Below are 6,000 nucleotides of genomic sequence, written 5' to 3' on the forward strand. Positions count from 1 at the left end.
TTTGTTCCATCTTCTTTCTTCTTTGGTCGGCTGCTTGCAGAGACCTTGTAGTATTTGCATCTAGGCCTCCTATCATCATTTTTCGCACTGCTCGTTGGTCTTGCAAAAATGCTTGTTCGCGAGTTGGAACTCGCAGTTCTTGATTGCACACGCAATCATTCAAATATTTGCACCGGCAGGTACATATATCAAATAGGCGATCAAATGCATCTTTAGAAAAGTTCTGCACTGTTTTGCTATTTTTCCGTTTTGAGGATTTGGAAACACTTCGATACTTTCTGTAGTACCTCAAGAGTTTTGTTACAACATATTTCTTCGGAATAACGGGAATGGATGATTTTTTCCAGATGTTTATCACCCTATCTCCAACCGTTGGAAAAACTTCACTTAACGGCAAGTCACGGCCATTGCTCTCAGAAGACAACTGTAGTTTCACCCAGGATGACGTCACCACACTTCGGCAAGTGAGTTTCTTTTAATTCCGAATGCGCACCAAACAGATTAGTATTCACACCCTGACGGGCAGTCCTCACAAGAGGCTTTTTCCGACTCATAATGAAGGCAACCGATAATCAAAAAGAGCGGTGGCACTGTAGCACTTGCAACCAACAATTCGCTCGTTGCCAGCTCCTTACTCGGTCGATGTCCTTGTAAATTGTTAATGAATATGTTTGTTTGTTAACCAATTATAGTTAAATAACACTCAACAATTGTCGACACACGCGAATCACACACTTTAATCTCAAAGGAAGCCCGTTCCGTCAACACTCAACAGTCAACACATTAATCGTATCGCAGGCAAGACTGCAATAAAGCAAAGGACAGTCCCTACCAGCAATCCAAACCCTCTTCGGCCATGTCATTCATTGAACACGAACTTCCCCACTACCAGAAACAAACACTAACTGTATCACTTTGCTCTATAGTAAACTCTAACTTTGAGAACGGAAATTTCTCAGCATCCACTCGTGATAAGAAAAAGAAAAAATAAAATACTTCAAACCTTACGAAATGTTATTCTCCTGTCACCAGTTATTCATCGCAATCATAACTGAAACGTAATAACAAACTTTCAACACTTGTACTCTCTCAATCACATGTCATCTAATTCCTCACATCCTCATACTTCATGTCACTTTTTACTTCACATTTTTCCTTCGACCTCATTACTGGTAATAATTCAGACTGAAGGTGTTCTTTAACGTCAAAGATTAGATGTTTTTCACATAAACATTAACAGTAGAATTTATTGTGATGCCTCAAGCAGAAATAGCGTCACTATCAGTCTGGTTAACAACTGCTTGTACTCACTTCTGTTGGACTAGGATTATGATTAGGAATTAGGTTAATGGGCTTTCGGTATCTATGGCCATTTCAGTCCGTCACGCATCAGGGATGATGTCTCTCGGCGATCATAATATCCGAAGAAAGGGAGGGGAGAAAGCGGCCTGGTATCTGTATGTTTGGTACATTCCCGGCATTTGTCTGGTTTGAGTGAGGAAACCCAGAAAAACCTCAATCCTGGTTTGAAAAATCTTTGACAATTTTTCAACCGAGTGTCCCCAACGGGAATCGAAACCGGAACTTGGGCGCTTATGTAGGAGACTTAAACATGAGTTGCTTATTATTAAATTGGTTCTACTAATGCAGACGTGGAAAGCAGGGGCACTGGCCTCATTTTTGGCTGAAAGCACAATTAATCTCAATCATTAAGTTTCTTAAAAGGGAAACCCACTCCATGGTCTTCTTATTTTCATAAACTTTTTTTTTAAAAGTCTATCAGTAACCCTAAGATTTCTCCGTTATTATTTATTACTTACACAATACAACGTAGTGAAATAATTTGTGTAGTCGTCACTGTGGCTAACAAAAAATCAACCAAAACGAAAGTTAAAAAAACAACAGAAAATACAATATATGTGTAACTGATGTCCGCATGTTTTCAAAGAATATATATTCAAATTTACTGTGACAGTATAGACTTTAGATGACGAACTGGACAAGGACGAGATCATCTTAAGTACTAATTCATGTATTAACTAAATTTTGAGTACTAAATACAAAATTAACAAGTGAGTTTTGTTTCTCATTGTGAAACTATAGTAGACCTAAAAACTTTGCAGACTCAGTATTAAAACCATACCTAATAGAAGAGGGGAAGGCTAGAAATGGAACTTATTTTTGAGAGCTGAAACCATATCCAAAGCCATTTCTAGCTATATCTTACCATTTTTGATACTCGTAATCTGCGATTGCAGTAGAGAAATAAAATTGGTGATGGATCATATCATTGCTGTGCTGAATCCATATCAAGAAAATACTTATCGTTTGTTCCTACGATTTTTGCTTTATGAAAATTAGGGTTCGAATCTGAAGCAGTAGTGAATTATGACCACTTCCTGATTTAGTAGTGGAAATAGTATACAGATGGAATATATTCTTGGGACACTTAATCGATTATAAAAAAAATGTGGAGAGGGAAAAACGTTGTGGCATACGTAAAAACGTAGGTCAAGTGCGTAAGTCCTGTAGTGTTTGGACTTAACGTACGATTATTGATCACACTCCGTAGCATAACTGAAAGTATTATAAAATATACTTTCCATATAAGTATTCCGAATAAACATAATTTCCGTATGAAGCAGGCGTTCAGCATCTCAAATACAGATATACATATATATATATATATATATATATATATATATATATATATATATATATATATATATATATATATATATATACAGTAAACCCACGTTAACACGAATTCCAAGGGACTGAAAAATCAGGAGTTCGTGTTAAAAGAATTCGTGTTAACCGGGGACCCAAATTTTATTATTCGAATACATTTTCTCCATACATATGCACTATAGTATACAGACTATACATACCACTACAGTATATTATGTATGTCATAGAAAACACTAGAGATGGTATCGAGACGAGAATGAGTAGTCTCGGTCTCGTCTCGGTTCCAAATTCGAGATGAGACCAAGACTATTCTCTGTCTTGATACCATCCACAGAATTGTATCGAGGCGAGACTGAGAATTTTAGTCTCGTCTCGATTTCGAAAACCACTCCTCGGTCTCAAATTCGAGTTAAGATCGAGATCGAGACTAGTTTCGGTCTCGGTACCATCCTCTGAAACGTGAAAACACTACAGTAAGTTTATTATCCTATCTTCGAAGATTAAAAAAAAAAGTTTCCACGCAGAAAATCCAGGTTAAGTTATAAAATTGATAACTCCGCTAGCAGGGTGAGTACCGCTAGTAACGGAAAGGTATTTATGATTGCTGTCACCAGTTTGGAGTTAGAGAGGAGAGAAAGATGTTTTGTCTCGAGGTGTCGTCAGCTCGTCTGCCAAGCACCTGCATGTTCAGCGCTTGACGGAGGACAGAATCAACACCTCATAAGAGAGGAAAGATACCTGTTTCTGTTTTTTCTCTTATTTACAAGGCAATTTTCGTCTGTATAAATACTATATGACAAAAACTGATCTGGAGTGAAATCTGAAATAAGAAAAATGATCTGAAAAAAAAACCCTGAAAGTTCGTGTTAAATCAAAACTTTTACTGACTCAAGGGACTAAAAATTAGTTCGTAATTTGTGCTAACCGAAATTCGTGTTAACCGATAAAACTTCCTATAAGATAATGTACAGCGATGCCGGGACCGAAATTTTGTTCGTCCTAACCGAGTGTTCGGCTTAAGCGAGTTCGTGTTAACGAGGTTATACTATATATATATATATATATATATATATATATATATATATATATATATATATATATATATATATATATATATATATCTGACGAATATAACATCCGGATACGTATATAGACCGAAGACTTAAATGTCAGACATCCTGCAGCGACATGGTGTTACATCCGAGTGGGAAAATGGCAGTATGTATCTAGCATATTGATAGCAAATGTTCCATACATATTTCCGTAGTAAACGTATGGCATTCGTATTGTACAATATACGTCTGTCCGAATAACGGATTTTTCTGATTGTGCTTCTCGCTGTTATGATATTTTTTTTTGCAATATGGCTATCAATGTCAATACAGGGAACGTCTCTTTTAATCAGTATTGGTTTAAATAGAGGGTTAACGAAGTACTTGGAACCTGCTGTTGGAACGCTGAAGAGATTCCAGAAAAGCGCTTGTCACTATCTCTTACAGCTTTTGTTTCTTGCCGAATTATGTTGAAACTGGTAGTAGTAGTAATTTTCTACCACTTCCGGTTTTATTTATTTATTGAACAAATTTCCAGATACAGCATAACTTTGCCATTTTACACAGAGATATGCTAACAAAGAAAAGAAAAAACAAGACAACAATAACAACAACATAGAAAAAAGAGTGTAAAAGTAAAACTATTCCGTGAAAACTCGTTTAATTGCTCTTTCAAACACTGGGTAGCTCGAAAAAATGTCCACATCAGTTGTTACTTAATTATAACAGTTTGGTATTTTATAAAAAAGAGACCTCTGTATAATAGCCAACCTAGGACGGGCAAGATGGAACAGGTGGGTATTCCGGGTGATGCGGGAAGGGACACGTAAGGATAGTTTCTGAAGTAATATTTCCGATCTTAAGTTTCCATTAACTATTTTATGTAGATACTTCAGGTCAGAGATAATTCTGCGTACGTCAGGAGTCTGAATATTAAGATGTCGCAATAGTTCCTTCTTAGATAATAATCGAAATGCAGGAACTCGAAAACGGACTATAGCGATGAAGAAATTGAGACCAGAATCAAGTCTGGAGAGATGTGTAGGTGATGATATGGCCCATATGGGAGAGCAGTATTCGATCTTGGGCGCTATTAAAGTTTTATAAAAAGTTGCTAATGAAGAAACAGTGCGCAGTTCGGTGAATCGATAAAGAAGTCCCAACATGCGCACTGAATTTTTTAGTATTGAGAAGATGTGGTCAGAGAATGTGAGTTTTGAATCAAGGATGACACCAAGATCATTATGACTAGCAGAAAGTGTTATAGGGGAATCGTTGATATGGTATGTGGAGGGAACTGGAGACTTTTTCAAAGTAATAGTAATACTGTCACGGAATAGCTTTAGAAGAGATGCGGTTGAAGATGTTGTCTTTTCTTCAGATGCTGAATCGATGTCAAAAATTTACTATCTGTTTCCATTTTTGTTCTATTACGATCAACGTTGGAATCGAAAATGATTAATTTTAACCATTTTTGGTTTGAATGTAAGGTTAACCCACGGGATTTACCTATTCTTCGGACGCAGAATATACCCTAGAAAACAATTTCTCAATATCTTTTACCACTTTTGGTGGTCGATTGATGAACAGATGGATAAACATACCCATTCTATAATATATTTCTTCCAATTTTTATGCATAGCTAAATTTGGAAGTCTAAAAGGAAGTAAACGGCATCTCCCCACTTTTCGGGGCAGTCCATGAAGCTACAAGGGCTGTGTGTGGAAATAAAGAAGAATCCACACTTTCTTGACTTTAATATCCATGAAGATGATATGTAACCACACTACAACTTCTTTACTTACCCATTTTAGCCCAGTTACCAATTTTAAAGAAACTGGGCAAACACCAGAACCCCATTGGAATAAGAGTACATGGATAAAGTTTCCTCGACACCATCCTTCCCAGCGATCGAATCATTGCCACCCAGTTAGCGGGTAGGCGCATTACTTACTACACTACCCGATAGAATAGAAACTCTCAAATAGAAAATTGCAGAATTTTAACATTGTTTTATGATTTCTATATTTTGTTACGAGAGAAAAGTAAAGGGAAGACTGATGGACTTCATTGTTTGTTTTTAAAAATAAGGCCTAGAAAGTATTAACAATTTTGAAAACCGAGCAAGATTTAAGAAATTACCTGACAGAAAATTCTTATATTTGCCAAATGCTACAATGTTTATAAGTGAATTCAAATACTTACTACACGAGATCTCTAAAAACTGAAGATGATCGACAGCGCCTGTTGAAAATTT

Source organism: Thermobia domestica, chromosome 14 (assembly GCF_964235325.1).
Source record: "Thermobia domestica chromosome 14, izTheDome1.hap1.1, whole genome shotgun sequence".
Classification (NCBI taxonomy): Eukaryota; Metazoa; Arthropoda; class Insecta; order Zygentoma; family Lepismatidae; genus Thermobia; species Thermobia domestica.